This window comes from Prionailurus bengalensis, chromosome A1 (genome assembly GCF_016509475.1).
Source record: "Prionailurus bengalensis isolate Pbe53 chromosome A1, Fcat_Pben_1.1_paternal_pri, whole genome shotgun sequence".
Lineage (NCBI taxonomy): Eukaryota > Metazoa > Chordata > Mammalia > Carnivora > Felidae > Prionailurus > Prionailurus bengalensis.
In genome coordinates this window covers 158589712-158617486 of record NC_057343.1, presented here as the reverse complement: position 1 = coordinate 158617486, position 27775 = coordinate 158589712, and the positions used below count along the sequence as shown (strand labels likewise).

At 37.1% G+C, this 27775-nt stretch overlaps 1 long non-coding RNA gene across 1 annotated transcript in view; it reads right to left on the bottom strand.

Annotated features, from left to right (window-relative positions):
• LOC122491373 overlaps nt 1–27775 on the bottom strand; it is a 55927-nt gene that overhangs the window by 26380 nt on the left and 1772 nt on the right. The window contains exons 2-3 of the long non-coding RNA XR_006299343.1: nt 12015–12085; nt 11392–11457 (exon numbers count right to left, since the gene is read on the bottom strand). This is a non-coding gene — a long non-coding RNA (uncharacterized LOC122491373). The remainder of the gene's footprint in view (nt 1–11391; nt 11458–12014; nt 12086–27775) is intronic.

The window sequence follows — 27775 nt, the reverse complement described above, 5'->3', positions numbered from 1 at the left end:
ATTCTATACAGTAATATATCTTTAATGGTAATATAGTTTTAATTAACTCTTCTGGAAAGCAAATGTATATGAGCCTTAAAATTATTCATAACTTTGATCTAGTGTATTCTCACTTTTGAGACTCTATCCTATGGAAATAATGCTAAATAGAGTCAGAGGGAAGAGTAACCCTTATGCACAAATATTTCCACCAAAGCATTGTTTATAATATGAAATAATTTGATACTACTTAAATATCCAATAAGAAATTATTATACTTCCATAGCCACAAGCTTTAGTAACACCATAATATTAAGCAAGTGTATATGCTATATGAGCTCAAGTCTAATTTTTTTTAAAGTATAGAACAAAAGACTAGAAGTTAATATACCCAATACTTAATGATGGTTAGTGGAACTATAGATGTTTTCTTTTTCTTTGTCCTACTTGCTATTTTTCAATAGTGAGCCAAGAAAACAATAAGATTGTTATTAATCTTATAAAAGTTTACCTTATTTTTGAATTTCTGAGCTGGAAAATTTAGAAAACTGGCTCACCCTCTATACTTCATTGGTAAGGAAATTTTTGTTTTGTTCCAGTCTCTATTTCCAAGGCTAAGGAAATGCGCCGGTTCACATCAGCAATATTTCACTAAAATAGTTTTTAAATTATTAAATAAAATGCTGGGGCGCCTGGGTGGCTCAGTCGGTTAAGCATCTGACTTCTGCTCAGGTCATGATCTCACAGCTGGTGGGTTCAAGTCCCACATCGGGCTCTGTACTGATACCTCAGAGCCTGGAGCCTACTTTGGATTTTGTATCCCCCCCTCTCTCTCTCTCTCTGCCCTTCCCCAATTGTACTCTGCCTCTCTGCCTCTTGAACATAAATAATTATTTAAAAAATTATTAAATAAAATGCCTCAAGCAAACTTAATTTTAATATGAATGCTCTAGAACCTGGAAGGTGAAAGGAATTTTAGAGTTGTATTTCCAATGAATATTTCAAATGCTGAGCAAAAGTGGAGTTTTATTCTAGAAAACTTTCCAGTTATGAGATTTAAGATGCCTAATGAACTTCTATTACATTTTATGTATTAAAAGCTCCTTGTTCTCTTGTTGCAGTTACTACTGTTTGTTTGTAGTTGCCCAAACAGAAATGACAAAGTACAATGTGATCTTCTATATCAGGACTTTCTGTTACAAACTAGTCCACCTTTACTGTTCAACTCTCCTAGGCTAATGATTTAGTAACAGCATTGCTGATAATTATCTACTAAATCATATACTGGACATAATGACCTTTAACTAGGTTTTAAATATCGCAAACAATTTTTCCCTGATGTCTCTCTAAATAGGAAAAATAAAAATATTTTTAGTTTAACATTTCATACCACAGGAAGATAATCAGGAGGGAATGTTTAAGGTTAGTATAGTGTTTATCTTATCAAAAGTGGTCTGGTCTGTTTGGGTTGCTGTTTGGATTCCAGCTAATCAGCCCTATTTACTAGTTTAAGAACTTTCAGCAATTAACAGTGTTCAAACAGCACCAATCTGCTGTGTTATTTCAGCTGGGAAAGCAGCTATATGAACCAATACAGCTTTCTTACTAAAAATAAACGATAGCACTTTCCACTCACTGGGGAGTTAGTTTTTAGGTTTGTCACACTGTCACACTGCATAACAAAACAAAAGGGTGTGAAACATCTAAATAATAAAATACCCGAAGACATGCCATGTTTTTAAATTTAAAAAAAAAAAAATAAAGTAACTTTGCCAACAAAAACATCATTGCAGGAAGACAAAACAAATATAAAGTGAATTTAAGAGGTAGGTTGTGGTCCTTTTCCATTGAGAACCAGGACCTTCATTGTTTTTAAGACTGCTTGGTTATATTAGCATTTTTTTTTTTTTACATTTATTTATTTTTGAGAGACAGAGAGAGACAGAGCACAAGTGGGGGAGGGGCAGAGCAAGAGGGAGACACAGAATGTGAAGCAGGCTCCAGGCTCCAAGCCATCAGCAAAGAGCCCGAGGCTGCAAAGAGCCCTGAGATCAAGTGACCCTAGCTGAAGTCAGAAGCTCAACGGACTGGGCCACCCAGGCGCCCCTAGCAATTTTTAACATAGTAGCTCGAATCAACAATACATTTGTTCTTCAGACTTTGACACTTCCCAAGCTGCTAGGCCTATGCTTAACCAAACAAGTACAGTAGCACACGTGGAACATTTATGTAACACAGAAACTGTAAAAGAAGCCTACAAATGGATAAATTTTAAAACAGATTTAACACTCTTATGAGGAATATATTTAGCTTATACTTGTTGTAGTTAAAAGTATCACATCATTTGTTTATTGACAATAAAATATTCTTTCTCTAAATAATTTTTTTAATTCATTGAGCACTTATCTGGGGTTATGTCCTATACCAAAGACTTTCCATATATTCTGTCATTTAATTCTTGCAATAATACTATGAGGTGTAGATACTAATATTTTATCTTCATTTTGCAGATGGAAAAACAGACTTAGAAAGGTTAAGTAATCTGCGCAAGGTCATTCAGCTAGTTCATAATGGAGTATGGTTTGGACACAGGAGGTTTGATTTCGGAGCCTGTGCTCTTACCTACTATAGGTAAATAAAAATGACACTAAAGAATTTTTAGAATAGAAGAGATATCAAAATACCTGAAATAAACATTTCTGATAATAAAATCATAAAATACATCCTATCTATGGCCTTCCTTTTCCCACTGACAGATATTCCCTTCCCAATGCCAGTTCTTTCTCCCGGCTACTGCCCTTTCCTCTTCCACTTTCCAACACACACACACACACACACACACACACACACACACACACGCCAGTTGCAGCTTCGCTGATAGTGCCTGTAGTACTAAAAAACAGGGCAGGGAAAAGTTAATGTTCTACTTCAAAAGTGGACTAAATGGTTGGTGAGCGTGGCCTCCGAACTAGTGGGGTGGGGAGGGGAGGAGACATCATTATTTGAACAATCGATTGGATGTTCCCACTTGTTTGTTTACCTGAGGTAAACTCATTTACAGGTATATAGGAACATGAAAAAAGTCTCCATAGAAGAGGTGGTTCCTGGATTTCCTTCACTTCTCTGCTCGAGCCAAAAGGCCTGCTGTTTACCTAACAGAAACAAATGTAGAAGGTTTTCCATAAGAGTTTGAAATGACGTTTCTCTAAATAAAGTTAGGTCTTACTGAAGCAGATGTTATAAATGAGTGTTTTCCAATCTAAAGAACTTTCTGCAAGGAGGGAGATGTTTGACATTTCTGCTACCCAGTATGATAGCCACTAGCCATATATGGCTGTTGAGCCCTTGAAATGTGGCTAATGGGACTTAGGGGCAAGTTTTTAACTTTGTCTAATTTTAATTTAAATAGTTACATATGGCTAATGGCTATCATATCAGACAGAATACTGATAGCCTTATTCAGTAACCACTACTCATTGAGTATCTTCTATGTGCTACATAGCTACCTGTAAGGAAGGTACAATTTCATCCTCCTTTTAAAGATGAGGAAACTGAGGCTCAGAGAGCCTCATAGAGTTACAACTAGTAAGTGGTAAATTCTGGATTTTACACCCACATCTGTCCCTTTCAAGGCCTGACAGTTTCAATACCAGTGGTTTTTAATATTGGCTGTGTGTTAGCTGGTGAGCTTTTCAAAAATACTCACCCTCAGGTCCCATTCCCATAATTTATTTAATTGGTCTAGGACAGGACCCAGGTACATACATATCATTGAAACTGTCACTGTGTAATACCACTGGTGTGACTGAGGACCCCTATTATTGGACAACCATTTCTAAAAGGGAGCTGCAATGAAGCTCTACCTCTACTTCTTCTCTTAAGCATGGTTAACACTTAATGCTAAAAAGAGGCCCTGTCTTTTTTGCACATCAAGATAAATGACCAACAGCAGGAACTGCTGGCTAGTCAAATAGCTGGTGTTTTGATAGAGCTGAGACCAGGGCCCAGGTAAGGGTTATATGTAAATGCCCCAGCTTCTGGAGCTGTGGAGACAACAAGTGAGCAAAGGTCAAGAGAGCTCAGCCCAGTGATTTAAAGCCCCATGCAGAAATCCAGAGGCAGAGAAAGCTTGCAGGTGCTATTTGACTATTTCTGGAGGTGAGAATACTCAGAAATCCCAGCTCGTCGACTTTTTCCTCTCCACCCCCTTTCTCCCACTCCAAAGGTCCTGAGGAGTGGTCCAAGGGCCTCTGTCCAGTATTTTTCACCGTGCCAAGGTTATTTCTAACAGATATAACCCTACCCTGTCACATAGTAGGTGCCTAAAATTAACTACGAAATGAATGAATGCAGAGTTTGGAATTCAAGAGAATCAGACTACTCAGCTTCTAGATGGGTTCAGATATCCGAGAATGCGTTTGGTAAATAACTTGCAAAAAATCAAACAAAAAAAGTCCCTTCAAACTGACAGTTACCAGCGGAAAGGGGAGATGGGCAAAATGGGTAAAGTGGATCAGGAGACACAGACTTCCAGTCATGGAATAAATAAGTCACAGAAATAAAAGGTACAGCAGAGGGAATACAGGCAATGGTATTATAACAGTGTATGGTGACAGACGGCAGCTACACTTGCAGTGAGCAGAGCATAATGTCTAGAGATGCTGAATCACCATGTTGTACACCTGAAACTAATGTAACAGTGTGTGTCAACTGTACTCAAAAATTTTTAATAATGGTTTAATTAAAACAAAGAAATTGGTGTACAATACAAATAGAAAAGACATCTGAAATAAAGAACTTGGTATAGTTATCAAAAGAGATGGGTCACCAATTAATTAATTTTTTTAAGTTAAAAAAATAAATACGTTATACTTTAAAACAAAAACATTTCAACAGTTAAAAAACAAAGTTCCTTTAGAATTCTTGCACTTGCCTCAGAAAAGTGGGTACAAAAGAGGCCATCAGTCTCCAGGACAGGATTATCTTTTGTTTCAGGGGTTAAAAGGCTTGAAAGTAATGAAATAAGAAGAGGAAATGAGAATATTGACAAAAAGTTAAACAGGAATTTGTCCCATACCCATACATACTCCAAGAGTCCTGTTAAGCACAGGCAACCTGCATTTATCCTGGTCTTGGGCTAGGAGACCACTAAGTCAAGTTCTGGGGTTTAGAAAGAAAGTCAACAATGCAGGGGCCTGAAGAAACTGCCATAAAAAAAGAAAATGCTGCTGTAAACATTACCCCTCAGACTAGCCAAGTATGTCTTTCTCTCCTACAATAAAGGAGTATAAATAAACATAATCTGTATTTTAGATTATGCTCGGGAATGGTGTGTGGCTATAAAATACACTGTGGAAATCATCCTTCCATTCAGAAACTCAGTACAGCTGCTCCAGTAAGGAGGCTGTGTATGTTCTGAAGCTAAATAAACTTGTGTTCTAAGAATCTGTCTTTAGAAATAATAGCTCTGGATGCCGTGAGCAAAAATCTCAAGGATGATTGTAGCAAATGGCTTCAAACTGAAACATCTAGTCTGTTGGCAAGTGCCCTTTAGAAGGGAGAGCTTGAATTCTCTTGAAACAAAATCACCAATCATTCTCACCGGCCTGTGCTTATAAAAGTAGGGAAAACATAGGTTTTTCAAGCTACAGCTGCAAATTCAAAAATTAGTTTCTAACAGTTGATTTCGCTTTAGTAATGTAAAAAGTAAACCACCCCAAAGAGAACACAAAGAATTAAACAACGGCATCTAGAGATGTGAACAAAGATAATGGTAGAAAAAGTCACTTCAAATATCTCCAAACTTGAATTTGAAACTATGGTTTCTTTTGAACCTTATCTGTCTGCTTCACCCTCCATCCCAGCCTTTTTTCTTTCTTTCTTAATAGTAACACATGTCCAAGTCTTAAAAGTAACACAAAGATGTGTAAAATTGAATGTTAGTCTTCTAACCTCTATTCTCAATCCAAGTCCTTAGAAATGTTTTGTTTTGTTTTGTTTTTTGTTTGTTAATCATTGTCTAGCTCTTCACATGTTAAAGAAACATGATCTCTAATGTGTAGGTGTCCTGAGTTTGATTCCCTGTCCTCAAATTTTCCATTAGTAGCCAACTGTGTAGGGAGACAGAGAATCAAAAGATGGAAGTTCTATTCCTCGCTTCTGCCCAATCATGTTTGTGCCTTTGTGTTTCCTCTCTGGAATTAGTATCCCTATCTGGAACGTAAGGGAAGTGAAAATGCTGATTCTCGGTTCATTTATAATTCAAACCTTGTACACCAGCACCGTCTAACAAAAGTGAGCTATAAATGGGAGCCACATTGACAACTTAAAAATTTTAATAACCACATTAAAAAATAACAAACAGGTGAAACTAAATTTAATAATTTTTGTTCATCCCAATATATCCAAATTATTAACATTTCAACATGTAATCAATATTAAGACACTATCAACATTTTAATATTATTATTAACAGTTTATAATCCATTTTTAAACTAAGTCTTCAAATCTGGTGTACATTTGACACACAACATCTTAACTGAGACTAGCCACACTTCAAGTGTTCAGTAGCCACATGTTAATTGGTTGCTACTGTTTTAGTCAGCACAGTTTTATACCACTGTTGGACATTATTCCAAAGAAGCTCTTTTTCAGTGAGTAGCTCACTTCTGCATCTCTGTATTTGATTGCCTCTTTTACCAACAAAACATTATTATTGATTATCATTCGTGGCATTATCTAATTATCAGCAACAAATTGTTCAATCTATCTAGATAAGGTTACTCATGAAGTTCAGTATCAGAACTTTGATTAATACGAGTGTTGTTTCTCTATAATACATTTAGTCTTTGAGTGAATTTTTGTTGGTTAAGTCATTCCTATTGAATTTTAGATCATTTGCCCTGAGCTTTACAACAATTAGGATAAGTATCACTGTTAATTAACAATTTAAAATTGTTAACAACAATTAAGTTTAAAATTAATTTAACAATTAAAATTAACAATTTAAAAGCATTCTATGCTTTTTTTTTTTTTTTTTTTTTTTAAGTAGGCTCCATACCCAGTGCAGAGCCCAATGCAGGGCCTGAACTCAAGATCCTAAGATCAAGACCTGAGATAAGGTCAAGAGTCAGACACTTAACCGACTGAGCCACTCAGGCACCCCTGTATCCTATGCTTTTAAAAAGCTGACTAAAATACTAACTGGCCTAAAACACTAATAGTTTTTTTCCAGAAATCACCCAGTTGCATCTCATCAATCATGTTCTGCACCTCTTAATCCTCTCACTAAAAAACACCTAACATGTTATTAAAAAAAAAAAAAAAGCATCAATAAGTAGTGAAACCTTATTGGATGAAATATCGTTTAAATGATACTGTTCTCCAAAAAATTCTACAAATAACTAATACTTTCCACAGGCCAGGAGCCATGTTTGCCTTTAAGGAATCCTGTCTTTGTGATTTAATTTCAAAGATTCCATCAAATTAGCCCATTATCAGAGGCTCTAGCATATATGTGATGGGCAGGGATGTAGGTTTGTATTCTAGGATATCTTTCCCTGAAGATGAGCCTTCTCCCCAAATTGGACACATTTTTAAGTAGACCTTTTTCTATCCCTCCATGCCTAAAAAACAAAATACGCTGGAATATGCTATATATCACCTTTGGTGTGTGCTATAAATTTAAGATTTTATTTTATTTTTTTTCAGTTTAATTTTTTATGTAATCTCTACCCCCAATGTGGGGCTTGAACTCATGACCCTGAGATCAAGAGTCACATGCTCTACCAACCGTACCAGCCAGGTGTCCCCCACCCCCATTTTTTTCTTTTTAAGATTTTACTTTTTTTATTATGTGTGCTATGAATTTAAAAGTAGTACATGCTCACTGTAAAAGAAAATGTTCAAATGAACCAGAATTATATAAAGTAAAAGGTGAAAGGTCTCCCTTCTCTTAATTATCCCCAGGTGTACTCCTCAGAGGTAACCACTGTGAAGAGTTTTACAAGTATCATGCCATAATTCTCCAAGAATGTATTACTATGTGTATGCAATGTACACATATGTATACATATGCAAACTTGGAGAAAGAATTTTTAAAGTAACAAGATTATAAACAAAATTCCAATAATACAGTGGCATGTAAAATAAAATGATGTATGTTCACATACAATATTTGAGGGATTATTATTTTTTTTTTAAACATTTATTTCTGAGACAGAGAGAGACAGAGCATGAACAGGGGAGGGTCAGAGAGAGGGAGACACAGAATCCGAAACAGGCTCCAGGCTCTGAGCTGTCAGCACAGAGCCTGACGCGGGCTCGAACTCACGGACTGCGAGATCATGACCTGAGCCGAAGTCGGCCGCCCAACGGACTGAGCCACCCAGGCGCCCCGAGGGATTATTTTTTAAAAAGTAACAAATGATTCTGAAGAAAATATAAGTAAATAAAATGCAAATTGTAAAATGCAAAGTAAAATGTTCCCTACCCCACATTCCCACTGCCCAAAGGTAATAACAATTACCCATAGCTCTTTCTTTTGTGTGTACGTGTGTCCTTTGTAAAATTTCTATGAGTACACAGGAATACGTGCACACACACACACACACACACACACACACAAAACATATGTAAATGAAGATATAGAGAATATATATATGCCTAATGTAGTTATGAAATATGCTTTAAAAGGTTTTTATTGTGAAATCTAATATACACATAGATAAATGTACAAAATAACAAAGTGAACCCCCTTGCAACCACCAGCCAGATTACAAAGTAAAAACCAGGGTGCCTGGATGGCTCAGTCGGTTGAGAGGCCAACTCTTGATTTTAGCTCAAGTCATGATCCCAGAGTCATGGAATTGAACCCAGGATTGGGCTCTGTGCTGAACGTGGAGCCTGCTTAAGATTCTCTCTCTCCTCCTCTGTCCCTCTCTCCACCTTGCAAGCACTCTAGCTCTCTCTAATTAATTAACTAATTAATTACAAGAAAAGTAAAACACTTCCAGCCCCTTAAAAGCTCTCCTCTAGAGTCCTCCTAATTACCACCCTCTTTCACTCTCCCTCTCAAAGGTTTCCACTCTCCTGACTTTCAGAGTATTTAATTCTTGTTTTTCTTTTTAATTATACTGCCTAAGCACACAATAGTAAGCAGCATAACTTTTCTTATTTTCAGATTTTTAATAAATGGAGTCAAACCACATGTATTCTTTATGTCTGGTGCTTTTTTTTTTTGGCAATATTTATTTGTTTATTTTTAGCTTAATTCATCTTGGGTACCTCAGTCAACATATATAGAATTACCTCTTCCTTGTATCCATGCTATACAATCAACAAATAGCCTGAAATACCAAAGTATTTTCACTCTTCTGGTCATTACAAATAATATGTAAAGAACAACTTAGGTATTCAACTTAATAAATCTATTTTTTAACTTAAAAAGTAATCCTACTGCTGATATAAAATGAGGTCGAATATTAATTCAGAATTCTTGAACAAATTTCAGTTCAAGTACAATAAAATTTTAACAAGGGATATTCCTATCTTCTAAATTCTAGACCCCTTTCCAAAACTTATATTTTGCTTAGAGACATGGTGACATCTTTAGAGCACATTAGTGTGTGTTTTTCAAAGGCTAGTCCCTGGATTGCTGGCATCACAGTTACTGGGGGATCTTATTAAAAAGCCTATTTTCCATCATTCAACATCTTTAGAGATGGTCATGATAAATGAGTTAAGATATAGTCTAAAGTGCTATAACCAGGAGACTCCAATATACAGTAGCGCCAACAAGATAGAAATTTACTTCTTTCTCATTTAACAGCCCTATACTACACAGGCAGGCCAATGTGACATAGGCAGGTCTACTCCATAAAGTTGTCCAGAGAATCAAATTAATCTTGTTGCTCCATCAATCTCAGGGTGCGGCCTTGCTTCCATGGTGGAGGCTGGTCCTCTACCTTGTCCATGCACTATCACATTCTCAGCAGAGGAAAGGGGGACACAAGGAACTAGGGAGTAACTGGTCAGGAAGCACAGAAGCTGTACCCATTCCATTGGCAAAAAACATGCAGGCTGGGGAACTGTGGTTTCTGGCTCTACTGGCAATGTGACCTCCTAAATCTGGCAAGGGGCAGAGTTCAATTATTAAAAAAAAGAAAGGGATGGATATCAGGGAATAGTTCTTGGTCTCTGTAACACATGGGTATCTATACTGTTAGGAGCTCCAGTTTCTATGTCCTCAAGGTGTGATCAATCACCTGGCTGGAGAGAAGCTCTTTTATATTTGGTTTAACATCATCTCTCCCAATAACTCTGGAACTCTGGGCCATGTACACTTACTGGGAAAACCAGATATCAATAAAAAAATAACAGCAAATATCAATAACCTGCTAATTACATGCCAAGCACTTTATATAGATTATTTCACTTAATCTTTACAACAAGTTTATGGGGTAAATACTGTTACACTCTCCCTGTTTATAGATAAGGAGACTATGGTTTAGGGAAGTTCCTTGCCTAAGCCCCACAATTAGTCTGCAATTAGTAAGTGCTGGAACTTGAACCCAGAGCCTATAGGTTTAACTTTCGTCTGTACAGTGAGTGGTTATATTTAAAAGAACCTCTAACCTTAAAAATCTACACATGTTCAATATAAAAAAGTTGTTGAGGTCAGTGGTTTGGATATAAAGAACCAAAATCTTAGGCAATTGTTAGTAGAAGGTATTCAAGGCTGACCTAGTCCTAATAATAATAATACTACCATTAACTGATACTGAGTGTTTACACTCTGCAAGGCACTGTTGCATGTGCTTTATCTGTGCAACAACCCTACGTGATAGGTCCTACACTCATCTCCAACTTAGACATAAGAAAACTGGGCCATAGAAAAGTTAAGTCACTTGGCCAAGGTCACACAGTTGATAAGAATAATGTCTTTAACCACCAGGCAATACCACCAAAATAAAAAGAGAAGTTGATAATTATGAGTCATATTTATCAAAATCTGATATATTTTTCCATTTACAAGGCACGTGATAGTTAACAAGTCTTATTTTCAGTGGCATTATGAAGTAAGCTTATTATCATAAAGATGTGTGAAGTCTGCAGTCTGTCTAATGCACAGATAAAGCAATTACCAAGTTCACTGAACAGTATAATGATGAACATCTTACTTTGTCATTATCAATTAATATTTACCAATTCCCACACTGAATCCTAGAGATCTCCTGGGTATACCTGGTTCCCATTTTCCTTACGTCTCTTTTAAGTAAAATGATTGTCCAAAATTTGTATTTGACTTTGTTTATACAAGGCACCCTCCAGGATGAGTGCAAGGCACTAGGACAAGGAATGTTATACTTCCCTCCAATGACCAACATTTTTGCCCCCAAAACTTCACCTCACCTTAGTGCTTCAGCACACTTAGAACTGCCAACCTCATGGTTTGCTGGATTCTTGGGACAACTCTCACTATGAGAAAAGAATAGGCATTGTTATTGTATGAATTATTGAGAACTCCCAATGTATTATAGCCATCTTTAGGGAAGTGGGGGGAGGCCACAAAATAATTCTTCTTCATCAGTTCCATATCCTGATCACAGTGGTAGTTACAAATATCTATACATGGAATGATATTACCTATAACTGTACAGACACAGACACACACAGACACACACAAATATATATGCAAATAAAAAATGATAAAAGTGGAACCAGGTCGATAGTCTAATTAACAATACTGTACTGATAAAATAAATTTGTATATCAGGACCAACAAAAGGGAGGAGACCCCAGTGACCCACTCTATGTCACGAATGTACACCTAAGTCAGCCTACTCTCACAGGAAACACCTGTCAAGGAAACTTAACATACACTAATGACAATCCTCCAGAGACTCTGCTTTAGCTAGCTTACCTTACTCTAGAAAATAGAAACTGTTTGACCTACAAGGAAATCCCCAACATCCTAGCCAACCATGCCCTGCTTCCATTTGCCTCTTGTAACATTCTATAAAACTCGCTCTTACCCCAAATCTCTCAGGAACAATGTTCCACTGTTTGTGAGACACTGTATTCCTTCAATCCATGAATGGTTTTCCTTTGAAAAAAGACATCAAACTTGTTACTAAATTATATTGTTTTTGTTATCTTACAGTACCAATGTCAATTTCCTGGTTTTGATATTATATTGTAGTCATATCACATATTGTATTTGTGTTACATATAAGATGTCACCATTGGGAGTTAAGAGAATAGTATACAGGAGTCTACAATTTTTGTAACTTCTTGTGAGTCTATAATAATTTCCAAATGAAATATTTTTAAGGGAGACAGGTGTAGAAAGGTGGTTCCTAGACCAGCTATGGCATCCACTGGGAACTTGTCTGAAATGCAGAATCTCAGGCCCCAGACCTGCTAAATTAGGATCCACATTTTAACAAGAACCTCACATATTATTCACATGCACATTAAAGTTTAGAAGCACTGATATATAAGAAATAAAAGTGATATTCAAGTAGTGTCAGAAAGGTTATTCCAGAAGCTCACGGTCTGTTTGCTTCATTGGTATGCAGCCATTTCAGCCACATAGGGTATTAGCTTAGAAGACCTTCCTCCAACATGAGGTTAATACTCTGCCTTGAAATACTTAATAATTTTATCTTTGAGGGGTGCCTGGGTGGCACAGTCAGTTAAGTGTCAAACTCTTGATCTCGGCTCAGGTCATGATCTCACAGTTCATGAGTTTGAACCAAGCTCTGCACTGATGGTGAGGAGGCTGCTTGGGATTCTGTCTCTCCTTCTCTCTCCCCCTCCCCAACTTGTGGGCTTTCTCTCTCTCTCTCAAAATAATTTTTTTTAAATAATAATTTTATCTATGAGTTTGAATTTTCTAAGTGAAGTCCTAAGAGACTAAAGAGCATGCACTGGGAGCTTGGAGCCTCAGCTTACCAACCATCATACTTCCCCACCTTATAGGGATGGGTTCTAAGCTGCCCTGGCACTTCAGGACCCTACTCCTCCAGGTCCTCATCCAGTAATGCTGCTGGTCTCCAGCCCCTCTGGGCACAAACAGATGGGCCCCCTTGCTCCCTGAGACAACTCAGGGAGGTTTATTGACAGTCATCCACATCCCAGACTGACAGCACCATGGAGTGATCATCTTATAAGTGGAAGATAAGTCTCTCATCTACTGCTGATCCAGGTACCCAGCATGTTCCAGCATGGAGATTGTACTACCCTCAGAGGTCCCCCATCCACCATGGGTTCCCACAGGTGGCATGCCTAGGGGAAGGGGAGATACTTGGCATGACTTCCCTACCTCTTGCCAGGACATAGGCCAGTCCAGTGGCTGGTGGGGGGGGGGGGGAATCCAAGAAGTGAGTGGGTGGTATGTATGCTTAGGTACAGAATGGGACTCTGTGAGAATCTGCAATTGCTGGGTGAGTATCCCCATGCCTAAGGACATGAAACATTAAATAACAAATAAAAACATCATTACAGATAGAGAAAAAGACAGTGGAAGAAAGGAAAAAGTTTTATATTTTAATTTTATTGTCTTTTGAAGGAGGGACTCCATATATTTTCACTTTGCATTAGGCCTGGAAAATCATGTAGTCAGTACTGCAGAGGTCATTGGGAATCAAAAGATGAAATGCCAGCATCTGCATGGCAGATGCACGGGCCCAGTGGTGAACTCTAATGGGTACCAAAACAGCCTTTATTGTAAGATGGCTCCAGGAATCCCTCACCAACATTTTTTCCTGTCTCTCTCTTTAAAGGAGACTTTCCACCATGGAAATAAGCCAATGCCGAGAATGTAAGCACATATCTCCTAATTCTTTGTATTTATACTATTACCCAGGTAGGGTGTCCAGGCAGCTCAGGCTGGGTGGTGGGTTTGTAAGAGGAGGGTAATAGTATAAATACAGGTCAAAGATATGACCAACTGTAACACTTCCTATGCTTTTAAAGATTCAAGTTCCTAAGTGGCAGAATAGGGAAAAAAAAGTGGGGCTTTGGAATAAGTTTAGGGAGAGAGAAAGAGAAATGATTTAAGGATTTAAGGACTATATTTATAGTTGCTATATGTTAAGCTCTCCCTTAATCCATTCATAGAATTATTACTTAATGAGCCACTCCCTAAAAGGTCACTAGTGAACTTAAACCACTTTCCTCTGAAGCACTATTTCCATAAATAATATATTAATGAATAAAAAAGTCATATTCGGTAATAAAACACATTACTCTTCATTTTATTCTTTCTCTACTCTGGGCAGTACCAATCTTCCTTTTACTTAAATCTTTTATCTTGAACTAATAATATTATTGAGTATATCTCATATATAACTAAAGAGAAAGCAAAATTTAAAGAGTATTTTTTTCTGGAAAGATGATCTCAGTGAGTTTGTTTAATGGGATAAATACAAAATTTTATTTGTAGAATGATCTCAGTTTGAATCTCATAAATAAATACAATTGTGGCTAGGAAGAGCTGGTATATAAAGTTTTTTTTTAATATAAAATTTATTGTCAAACTGGTTTCCATACAATACCCAGTGCTCATCCTAACAGGTGCCCTCCTCAATATAAGTTCTCAGTAATTGTTGTCTTAGGGCATGAGATTACTGGTGGTTTTAATTTTCTTCTAATTTTCTTCTTCTTTCTATTTCTCTGTATTTTCCCAGTTTGTCCATAGTGAATATTATAGGGGACATTATCACCATTACATGATAGGGCCCTAATGCCTCTGATACTTGCTATTCTGTAATATGAACCACCTGGATTTTTTTTCAGAAATGTATCTTGATCTTTTGGATACTGCCACCAGCCCCCTGACAGAAGTGAGAAAGCTAAGTGCGAATTTCCCACATTTCAGGGGTGTTAATTCATTCAATAGCCTAATTAAGTCACCACCTGATAACCCAATTCATTACAACATATCAGACTCTAAACACCCAATTAATTTGCTCCTCTGCTCTACATGAGCCTACATATCTTGACTTTGTTAACTGAATCATGAAGTTTGTTTGTTTTTTAAACCAGTGATTTCCATATTATGTTGTAGGAAGGTGAGTTGAAGCAGCCTAAAAACTCCTTATTACAGTTGTGACTTGACTTACAATCATGAGGAATTTATCCTAATAAAGTGCATCCAGTATGTACATACTAAATAATTGTAACTCTTAATTTTTCATGCTTTCAACAGCTTTCAGGTAACTTCTGTATTCCCACTATATTTTCTAGACAGAACATACCCTGAAATGATTAAAATTCAGACAGCAAGTTCTGCTGGTAGTGATCAGGAACATGCTATCATTTATCGAAGGCCATTTTACAGAAAACTAAAGTACAGAGAGGTTAAGTAACTTGTCAAAGGTCATACACCTGGCAAGAGACAGGGCAAGGATCTAAACTGAGCAAATGTGGCAGCCAAACCTGTGCAACAGGAAAATAGGGAATGAAAAAAACCCATCTGCCAATTTATTGATCAAATTCACAAATATTTATTTAGGCCAACTGTGCAAAATGAAGCCTTCCTCCTCAAGAAGCTGAACAATCTCAGGGTGATTAGAAATGCATATGAGTAGGAAACTTCCCCTTAAGAAGCTAACAATTTAGTGCAAGAGTTAAAGTACAAGCAACATAAGTTTCAAAAATTAGGTAAGAGATGGGACTGGATGTTCTTTAAAGTACCTTCCAACTCTGGAAGTTTCTGTGAAACACTTTGTCTTGTCAGTTTTGGTTTGAAAATTTAAAAAAGGTTCACATAAGCTAGTTACATTTATAAACCCAAACTCCAGGCTTCAAATAAGGAGAAATAAGCTCTGGCTTAGGTGTTTTAATTCTGCAACTGCAATACCAAGTTAGCAAATTTGATTCCCTTCTCATGTACAGAAAAAAACAATTTACATCATATTGTATTTGTTTGTATACTTGCTTTGAATCCACAAACTAGAAATGCTCTGTTTTAGCTACAAAGACAGAAGAAAGCCCTGTCCAAAATATATTTAAGCCATTGGTATGGACAGATGGAAATGATGCCATGCTAGGTCTACAGAATACTGATAGAGAATCTGAATTTTGATTGCTTATGTTTGATGGGATTTTCAAATTACTTTTAAAAGTAGGTCATAGGTGCCTGTCTGAATTAGAGGAAGATTCTCTAGGGATGCCTGCTATGTTTTAAGAAATCTCTCTTGGCCCACAGATGCCTTGTCCCCAGAAAGAAAAGAACCCTTACAAAGGCAACAATTTCTACATTGTCTCCTATCTGACCAGAATGGGGTGGAGCCACAGAATTTGATACCCCCTAGCTAACGTCAAGGGACCAATTAGTATATTCACAGTTAATTTAATGGGATCCTGACTAACATCATTAAGGGCACAGTAGGCAATAAATGATTATAAAGAACCTTGTGAAATTCCCTAGGTATCTATTCCTGGTCTACCTCCCTTATCTAATACTATCTGTGGAGGCACAGATGACCTGGAAATGGAAATTGTGTAACTAATAATTTCTAATTGAAAGAAATCTAACTTAAGTCTGTGTACACTGTTCATTGCATGTTATATCTTAGTTCACACCTGGGGAATCTAAACTAGTTAGTGCTAACCTCTTTGGAACTCTGACACTCAGTCATTAAGTTTCACAACACCTACTATGCTAAGTGAAATAGTATTTTAAAAATTCAGTTGAGGGACAATACTTTTTCCTAGGGGAATTTTGCAACTTCTTGAGAGATGACTCAGAGTACCAAATGGAGTGAGGTTGTTGTTAAAATGCAGATTCTTGACCACTCCCCAGACCTACTAAATCAAACCTTTGAGGGCTAGAGCCCAGGGACCTTAAGTTTTAACAAGTTCCCCAGGGGATTCTTTAGTACACTAAAGTTTGATAACTTCTGCCCTAGGGTATCACCGATCCAAAGCTAAAAATCACTTGTTACTACCAAATGTTATAAAATGTTGTACTTCTAGCATAACTTTGACTGGCTATAGAAAACCAGTACTTGTTAGTACTAGAAAAATTCCAGCCACAATTTGACTTTTCATATTTAGGTGCATGATTCAGCATATAGTATAGATGCAATACAGCACTGCTACAGAAATCTGAGCACCCTGTACAAGGCTGCAGTAACAGGCTCTCTTTCCCACTCCCTGCACACAACTGGTACCAGAATTGTTACCTCCCCAAATTAATCACTGTCTTTCTCTTTCATTATCATGTTCTCTCATATTCCCAAAAGTGAGGATAATGTTAATTTTAGGTAACTCATAAAAGCTAGTGCTCTTTTCCCTTATCAGTATTTTGCCATTTATTTTTCTTTTATTGTTCTTTTCAGTGTATTTACTGATCAACTAGCACAAAAACTTGTCCCTATGGTTGCAAATTTCTTCAACCTCCTAACAAATATTCTGCTTTTAAATAATATTCTTAAGTTCATCTTAAGATGAAGTTCTTAAGAACTGACAAAATGACCCCCCAAAAATGTGAAGGCATGAAATTGGCTTCAGCATTCCAAGAGAAAAGCCATGTCCTCATGGTATGTGAGGTTATCCCTTAGGCACCTGAGAATTCTTTCACCAAATCCAAAATGTAACAAGACCTTGGGCAGAGAATTTTTTGCCTTTTGGAGAATGTCAGAAGTCTAAAAGCTTATGTAACTATTAAAGAATTGGTAATGCAAGAACTTTTTTACAGAAGTTTCCATGCCTGTTTGTTTTTCAGGAAGAACTAACAGCTGGTTCAAACACTTGATGAAAACATTTATCTATCTAACTGAGCTCATACATACTCTGGAAACTGGAAGGTACCTGTTAAAAAATAAAAAGTTCAATTGCTGAGGCACCAGAAATCAAACCTCTTTCATAAAATTCTCTCAATCAGACATCATTCAGCCTGGCTCTATTAATGTCACTTCTCAAAAGGCAGAAATCTTAAATGGGATGAATCATGACAGCTGGTTTCTACCAACCGCCACTCCACCAGACAGGAAGCTGGCTGTCAATGGGGGTTAGGGTGTCCAGGCAGCTCAGGCTGGGTGGTGGGTTTGTAAGAGGAGGGGAAGCCCATCAGGGGAACTTCTGTAGATGAGCAGCATAGAAAATGGTTCTTTTTAAAAATTTGCAGTTTGATGGTGATGCAGAGAATGCTATAATTGAATACCATAGTTCACAGCTTTTTCTCTATCTAGGAAAGGGATATAAGAAGTATGACCACAGCCCACGCTGAATTTATAATGAATATGTAAACTGAATGAAGATAGTAGGACTAATCTATTTGTTTGGAAGAAAATTGAAAAGGAATTTGACTAGTGTGCTGCAGAGAACTTGTTTCTTTCTGCCAGAGATGGTTGAAAGCTAATTCTACTATAAAGCTATGATAAGGACATTGTGTGGTATTTAGCAAAAGGATAGACACATAGATCAATAAAGAATAGAGAGTCCAGAAATATAACCATATCATAAATACTATGATCAATTAATTTTGACATAGATGCAAAGGCAGTTCAATAGAGAAAAGATCATCTACTTTGTACAAATCTATACGCAAAAAAAAAGGACCTAGACATATACCTCACATCTTACACAAAGATTAACTCAAGATGGGCTACAGACTTCAGTGTAAATGTAAAACTACAACACATTAGGGAAAATAGATGCAAAAAAATTTGTGACTTTTAGCTAGGCAGAGTTCTTAGATATAACACCAAAAGCACTATCCATAAAAAACTTATAAACTGGACTTCATCAAAATTAAAAAAAAAAAATTTGCCCTATAAAGACACATTTTGCTTTGCATAAGACACTTTTTTTTAAGTTTATTTATTTATTTTGAGAGGGAAAATGCTTATACATGAGCGGGGAAGGGGCAAAGAGGGAGGGAAAGAGAATCCCAAGCAGGCTTCGCGCTGTCAGTGCAGAGCCCTACACAGGGCTCGAACTCACAAACTGTGAGATCATGACCTGAGCAGAAATCCAGAGTAAGATGCTTAACTGACTGAGCCACCCAGGTCCCCCTGCTTAAGATGCTTTAAAAGAATTTAAAATATGCCACAGACTGGAGCAAAACATTTGCAAATCACCTGTCTGCCAAAGAACTTATATCCAGATTATATAAAGAATCTTCAGACCTCAACAATATGAAAACAAACAACCCAATTTTAAAAATGGACTAAATATTTGAAAAGACAATTCAGCAAAGAAGATATGAGGATGGTAAATAAGCACATGAAAAGATGCTCTACATCATTAGTCATTAGGGGAATTCAAGTTAAACCCCGACGTGATACTAATATGGACCCTGTAGAATGACTAAAATTAAAACCAAAAGACTAACAATACCAAGTGCTGGTTAGTATGCAGAGAAACCTGAACTCAAATGCAAAACAGTACTGCCACTTTGGAAAACAGTTTGGCAGTTTCTTAAAAGGTAAATATACACTTACTATATGCAGTTAATTCCACTCTTAGGTATTTGCCCAAGAGAAGTAAGACTTATGTTGACATAAAAATCATTTGTGAATGTTTATAGTGGCTCTATTCCAAATCACCAAAAACTGAATATGATGCAAATAAATGTTCTTCAACTAGTGGCTAAAAACTGTGGAGCATGCATACAATGAAATACTGATCAGTAAATAAAAAGGAACAAACTACAGATACATGCAACAACATGGATAAATCTCAAATGTATTATGCTAAGTGCAAAAAGTTACACTGAAATGGCTACATCTGTATGAGTCCATTCATACAACATTCTAGAGAAGCAAAACCATAGGGATAGAGAACACATCAGTGGTTGTCACAAGAGTCAAGAAGAAAAGTCTGACTACAAAGGAACAGCACGAGGGAGTTTTCTGGGGGTGACAGAACTGCCCTGCTTGTCAAATGTATAAAAAAAGTAAATTTTACCATATGTAAATTAAAAATAAATTTTAAAGAGTTTATTCTGAACTAACACTTGAATACTTTACAGTAAACTTTCAGAGATATCTGTCATTGCAAACCAAAAAAAAAAAAACAAAAAAACCCTCAAATTTTCTATTTTTAAAGTAAGTTTACAATGGCATGTTTCTTTTTTGGCAAATATTAAAAAATAACATCTATCTGTTAAAACCTATATGTGTTTTTTTTTGTTGTTGTTGTTAATTTTTTTTTAACGTTTATTTATTTTTGAGACAGAGAGAGACAGAGCATGAACAGGGGAGGGGCAGAGAGAGAGGGAGACACAGAATCGGAAGCAGGCTCCAGGCTCTGAGCCATCAGCCCAGAGCCCGACGCTGGGCTCGAACTCACGGACCACGAGATGGTGACCTAAGCTCAAGTCGGACGCTTAACCGACTGAGCCACCCAGGCACCCCGACACCTATATGCTTAGAGTGAGTATGTAAAACAAAAAAGGTTAATTTTTTTAATTTTTTTTAATATTTATTTATTTTTGAGAGAGAGAAAGAGAGAGAGACAGAGCACGAGCAGGGTAGGAACAGAGAGAGAGGGAGACACAGAATCAGAAACAGGCTCCAGGCTCCAAGCTGTCAGCACAGAGCCCAACGCGGGGCTCGAACTCACAAACTGTGAGATCATGACCTGAGCCGAAGCCGGATGCTCAATTGACTGAGCCACCCAGGCGCACCCAAAAAAGGTTAATTTTTAAATCACAGAATAAAAACTTTTTTTTAAAGGTTCAGGACCCTAAAAATGAAGCAAAGATACTGACCAAGTGAAAATTACATAGGACAGACCTCTTCTTCCATGTACAATTTGTCAACATTTAACAAAGTTACATCATGCTGCTTAGCTTTCTATACTATTGAAGTTTGATACAATCCACTGACTGTAGTACCTGTATTTTCACCAGGAGTCAGAGTTATAACAAATCATTAACATTCTGGACAGTTGTTGTTTTTAAGAAGTGTGAATATCCCTGTTAGAGGCTAAAACTCTTTGGCAGGTAAATCATATCATACCTTATACCTTTTACATTTTTTAATGTTGGCTCAATTGAGAAATCCTGAAGATAAATCACAATTCAAATACCCAGCATATTTAAATCACCTAAATCATTTTACACATAAGAGAAGTGATTTATTCAAGGTAAAGGTTAGAAGAACAGAATCAAAAACAGAGAGCAACTTATCTTATTAATTTTAATGGCCTTGCTTTCAAGATCACAAACACAAAACAAAAACATTTCTGTTAATAAGTTATCATTAAAATAATTTGCTCCGACAACTTAAAGGGGGCATTATCACTTTAAGTACAATGTATACCCAGCGAAATTTATTAAGTATGTGGCTAGTACCAACAGCAATGACCTCTTACTAAATTCTTTTTGCAAATTATCACTTCAGCTTCACACTGTCATTATTCGACTGATAGTACTCTGTTTCACCTTCCAGATGATATATACAGCCACCTCTGATCATTGGTCGCCCTGCTTATTCTCTCCCCAATCATCTCATGTTCCCTGTACATTTCAGACCAATGTGCCTTCAGGCTACCCCATTACTGCCTACAGCACTTACTTTCTGTCATAATATATCTAATGGATAAAGTGTCCAAGGTCAACACATTCCCATGGGTGTACCCTAAATAAGCGCAATGCCTGAGAAGCACCTGTTAATTTCCTACCCTCTTTTTTTTTCCCACTCCAAAATACATTTGAATGTAAATGACTGAGAATGATGGTACTACTGGGAAAATCTTGGAAATATATACAGGGATACATACATATTGTAGGTATTAAATACTCCTGTCAGTAACAGTGGCCCACCATAGCCATGGTTCTCAATGTGAAAGAGGTGTACAGCCCTTATAGTAGGTGTAGTTTGGGTAGACTCCCCTGTTCTTTTTCTTCTCCTCCTCTTTCCTCAAAACTTCCCTCAGAAGACTTGTCCAGTTCTATGACTCTTACTATTATTTCAGTGGGATTGACTCCGAGGCCTAAGGCCCACAATTCCAAATGTCTGAACATTTTCACTCATATATTGTACCACCACCTCTAACCTAAATCAGCTCCCCCTTCTGATTTCCTTATTTTTTTTCAAATCAATACTATCTTCTAGCAAACAAACTTGAAGCTACTACTTATTTTTGGTTCCTCATGCTCACTCACCTCTCATGCCCAAATAAAGCTGTCAAATCAGTCAACTCTGCCTTCAGAAAGTCTTTCATATCCTTCTTCTCGTCTCTGTTCCCATTATCAATATCCTAGCATAGGCCTCATTACCTTTTGCCTTTCTAATTTAGCTTCCTTTTTCCAGTATTCCCCCATTCCAATTCATTAATCATACTGCTATCATCTGGATAGTCCTAACCTATGGATTAGAGTATATCACTATCTGGTCAGAAGATGCCAATGGTTCTGCATTGCTCACAGATAAAAGTCCATAGTCCTTAATTCAATAATGAAAACTCTCTTCACAATCTGTCATCAACACATCTTTCTATCTGCATCTGTCACAACGGCTTTCATATGCCCTGTGTATCAGTTAAACCAGATTACAGTCTTTCACCAAAACACCTTGTGATAGCAAACCAGTATTCTTAAGATCCCTAAATTCGGAATGTTTCAGGGGCACCTGGGTGGCTCAGTTGGTTAAGCGTCTGACTTCAGCTCCGGTCATGATCTCACGGTTTGTCAGTTCGAGCCCCACAATGGGCTCTGTGCTGACAGCCCAGAGCCTGGAACTTGCTTCAGATTCTGTGTCTCCCTCTCTCTCTGTCCCTTCCCTGCTCACACTCTGTCTCTGTCTCTCAACAATAAATAAATGTTAAAAAAAAAAAATTAAAAAGAAAACAGGAGCATCTTTAAAAAAAAAAAAAAGAAAAGAAAAAAAAAAAAAAGGAATGTTTCAATAATCTCATTATCACAACTACAAATCTCTGATGTTCCAAAGCTAACTTTTCCATGAAGCTTTTCCCAACACCCAACACCAACACCTAAGCTGAATATGTTCTAGCAATCCAGAACTTCCTATACCACTGAATTAGTGCCTTTATGGTACTTCTCATCTAATAACACTCATCTTCATACTTTGCCCTGCTTTGTTTCTAATTTTGTAAATATTTTATCCTGTAAGGGTCATGTTGACTCTTAAATTTCCAAAATCCAAAGCAATGGCAAAAGCTCCCAAAATAGTAGGCCATAACAGATCAAAAGATCAAAGATGATAAATATGATATTTGATTAAAAACAAAATGGAATCAAGGCAGCCTGCAATTCTAATTCTTTAAGTAGAAATAAAAAGCCTTCTGAATTTATATGTGTGATATATTTATTCTGTGCTTTTCACCATAACATGTTCTAGAAACCAGGTCATAAAGTATCATTTTCCCATGGGAACAGTGATATTATTGGGGATTGTGCTTTTCAACAAAGACTCATTATCAAATAAATCATAGGAGCAACATTCAATAAAAACAAAGATATAACAACTGTAAACCTTTATAATTTAAAATTATAATATGAGCATTTTCAAATGGGTGTCCACATACTATGCATATTTATTATACTGAGGTTCTAATATATCACAAATTATCTATGCTGAACAAAAAAATTGAATTAGTTTTCATAAATCTCAGTAAAGTCAATATGCTAATTATAATGAACCTAAGATGAATTGATCACTTTATTTGCCATCTTACTATTTAATATGATATTTGATGTTTGTGTGGGGGGGGGGGTAGGTGACTCAAATGACTAGTTTTACTTTCTTTTTTTTTTAATATATGAAATTTATTGTCAAATTGGTTTCAATACAACACCCAGTGCTCATCCCAAAAGGTGCCCTCTTCAACTTAGTTTTACTTTCAAGACCAACAACAAAACCAACAGTGTCTCTGAGTCTCAGGTACCTCAAAGGTAAAATGAATATATAAAACAATGGCTACCTCACAGAATAGGGAGAGAATTCAAAAACACAATGGAACTTTGTTGTTTTTAAGCTGTAAAGTTCCATCAAGAATAAGCTATTATAGAAGGGCCTGACTGGCTCAGTTGGTGGAGCATATGACTCTTGATGTCAGGGTTGTGAGTTTGAGTTTTGGGTGTAGACATTACTTAAAATCAAACTCTTAAAAAAATAAGCTATTATTAATTATCAATATTGTTCTTCATGTTGATGGCATCTGGCTCACTATTAGCATGTTTAAAAGTGAAAAGGTGAAGAGGTGTTTTGTCTCCTCTGGTCTTCCTACTTCCTCAGTTTATTCAGATATACATTTGTGTTCCTTTTTAGTACAAAACAACATGGAAACAATAAGAATTGTGAGGTCACTCTATCACCCTTCCCCTTTTCAGAACTTATTTGACACCTTTCAGGGCATCGTGAATTGCACTGAAAAGCCATAAAAACAACTCTTATGTGCAAGAAAGGGACACTTTGGTCACTATAGTGTGCAATTCTATGGACAGGACATGTTTCTCAATCAGTATGGGAGGGGAGAACTTTCCTCGTGTGCAGGAGAATTAACTCTGAGTCTTTTGCTTCCAAAGAACATACAACTTCCTTGAGACTGCTTTTCAAGTAGGAGAAGGCAAGCAACAAAGAGGGAAAGCAGGCCAAAGAAGTATTAGTGAATACCGATCATCGCCCTCTCAGAGTTTTGTCTTTGGTATATCTGGAAGATTGAGTGACAGCTCTGCCCACCTAGCCTTCTCTACTCAGCTCCACCAAGAAGAAGGGATCTGAACTGGAAGGGAGGATAAAAGTGTGGTGAGGGGTACTTTCGTCACTCCCACGTCACAACTTTTGAGAAGAACCCTACTGTCCTAAGAGAAGGAAAAGACTTTAGAGACTAAGAGAGTGTAGAGGTAGAAGTCTAGAGTTTAAATAGCTTCCCCCAGGATGAGGAAGGGCAAAGGCTGCCAATTCCAGGAAGACTACACCCCAAGTCCCCTTTCAGCTCTTCTAGAAAGACCACACCTGGAGAAGGTTAGACTTGGTCCCCCAAAGTTGCCAGTCTCAGCAAGGTTCCCAGATGCACATACCTTCCAGAAAATCAAATGGACCATCATCATATATATTTTGTGTCAAGCAGCAGTTAGAGTTTCAGTCTCCCTTTCTATAATTTCCATCAGTGCCACCATCAACCCAACTGCCAAACAAATACAGAATCTAAGTAAAACCAGTATGTTTGCTACATAAGCCCAGTTTCAATTCAGGTCATCTGGTTTCTTCCATCTAGATCATACCCAATAAACCCTTCCTGAAGGGAAATTTTTGAGCTTCTCATGAATTACGTCAGCAGTGATAGACATAGACTAGATAGTCTTCCCCATATATTCTGGGACCTTTGTAACACCTGTGGATTTATTGTTCTACCACACAGTGAGATGGTGGGGGGGGGGGCGCTTAGAGCCAGATTTAGCAATGATGATGATGATGATAAGCAACACAATGTGACATTTATTACACTTAAAGGGAGTGGAGTAGAAAATAATCACATGTGATATAATAATTGTTTAGCTTAAAATCTGTGTTTAGGCAACAAATATTTATGTCTCTCCTGTAAGTATTTCACTTTCTCCATGAATATTTAGTGAATTTCTTTTAAAACCATAGAGCTCCTACTTCACTTGTGTCTAAGGATAGGAAGACACTTTTTGCACAGAATTAGGGAAGTCCTTGAAAGGAGAGCAGTGTAATGGTAAAAGGTCAAACATAATGGGGACATGAGGCATCAAGGAGAGAGAATTACAAGGGGAAGAAGTTCCACCTGGAAATTCTTCTTCCAGGGAACTCCTCTGCTGTATTTCTATAAAGTTATGTGTTCTCTTTTCCTAACAGGAGCCCATGCATTATATTAAGACATTAGTAGGAATTGTTTTATAGGTACCTTAAAGAAACACTCACAAAATTACCAAGACAGGTATAAGAAAGAATGGACTTGTGCACTGGAAATCATTAAAGCAAAGGTTGAAAACCAGAAAGCTGTGGGTTACCTGAGGCCCAAAGAGTTTTTTTAAATATTCACAAAATGTTTATGGAAAATTTCAGGTAGGTGCCAACAAGTAGAAATCAGAAAGCTCACATAAAAATCTGAGATTTTCAAGTTTTCTTTAAAAACTGGACTACACTGGGCCCCTTCATGTTCACCCTACAAAAATCAGCTGGACTAGGAAACTGCTAAACTCTTTCAACACCCCTAGTTCACCACAGTCCAGCACCTTCAGTCCCTGTGGCACTGTCTGGTCCACTTCATTTATCTTGTGAACCTAATAACACCTGAAGGCATCTGAACTGGTGATCTCAGCTCCAATAGAGAAGTAAGAAATGGTCATTAAATACATGGTGACCAGGAAAGAGGCATGGCCTGGCATTTCAAGACGAGCAAAGACTTTGATGTTCACAGTCCTATTTTCATTTTGAAAAAAAAAATTTTTTTTAATGTTTATCTTTGAGATAGAAAGTGACAGAGTGTGAGCAGGCAAGAGATAGAGAGAGAGGGAGACACAGAATCTGAAGCAGGCTCCAGGCTCCAGGCTCTGAGCTGTCAGCACAGAACCTAACGAGGGGCTCAAACTCATGAATTGCAAGATCATGACCTGAGCCAAAGTCAGAAACTTAACCGACTGAGCCACCCAGGCACCCTCAACTTTTTCCATTTTGTACGCTAAATATAACAAATGAAGCAGGCCTTATATCAGTTTACTTCTTTTTGCCTTTTCTTTGCACTAAATTATCATATAATATTTATTTCTTCTCAGTTATTAATTCCAAAGAGGTACATAGTGTATTTTTTTTTTTAATGTTTATTTATTTTTGACAGAGAGAGAGACAGACCATGAGCAGGGGAGGGGCAGAGAGAGAGGGAGACACAGAATCCGAAGCAGGCTTCAGGCTCTGAGCTGTCAGCACAGAGCCTGATGCGGGGCTCGAACTCACAGACCGTGAGATCATGACCTGAGCGGAAGTCGGAGGCTCAACCGATTGAGCCACCCAGGTGCCCCAAAGAGCTACTTAGTGTATATAGTGGCTAGAAAAGCCAATTCAGACCTACCTATCCAGGTTTTAATAGGGTGCTTTTTAATAAACAAAATCTCAGTTTCCTCACTCATAATATGAATGTGTTCAACTAGAATTACCATTAAGATAATTTTTAGTTGGCCTCTCCCCATCTATACCAGGTCTTCTTATCTAGAATCTACTCAACCCTATAGAGGGATTCAAGTTCCAGTGACTCCAGACTTCTTTCTTTGAATTTTTGAGCTGATCACCACCACCACCACCCAAATTAGCATTTACTAATTCTCAATTGCTTTGCTTTGAGTGCATTGGTCTGTTTGCCAGATTTAGAGACAAAATTCCTTTAAATAAAAGACTATGCAGTTCAATTTTTAAATCCTCGACAGCATTTTACACTTAATTGGCCTTCAATAATTATTTGCTAATTATTTACTCTGAATGATACAGAAAATATCTATAAACTGGAAAACTTCCCAAAGAGCAACTTTTATCAGAGTCCCCCTCCCCCAAACCAATTACCCTTATCAGCTTGCCCATCTGATTCAGGTAAGCATAATGGTACTACACAATGAAGAGACACAATACTAGATTACTGTATTACTTTGTACATGGTTATCGCTTCCTTCCTTATTTGAAAAGCTCAAAAGGGGAAAAATATAAACAAACAATAATTCACTAATAATAAGTGATAACATATTCCTAATTTCTTAATAATATTACACAGTGAAATATTATGTTACCTACTAAATCAGGTATGAGAAAAATATTCCTACTGCAACAGAGAAAAAAAAAATCAGTTACTGGTAAGGTGCTGC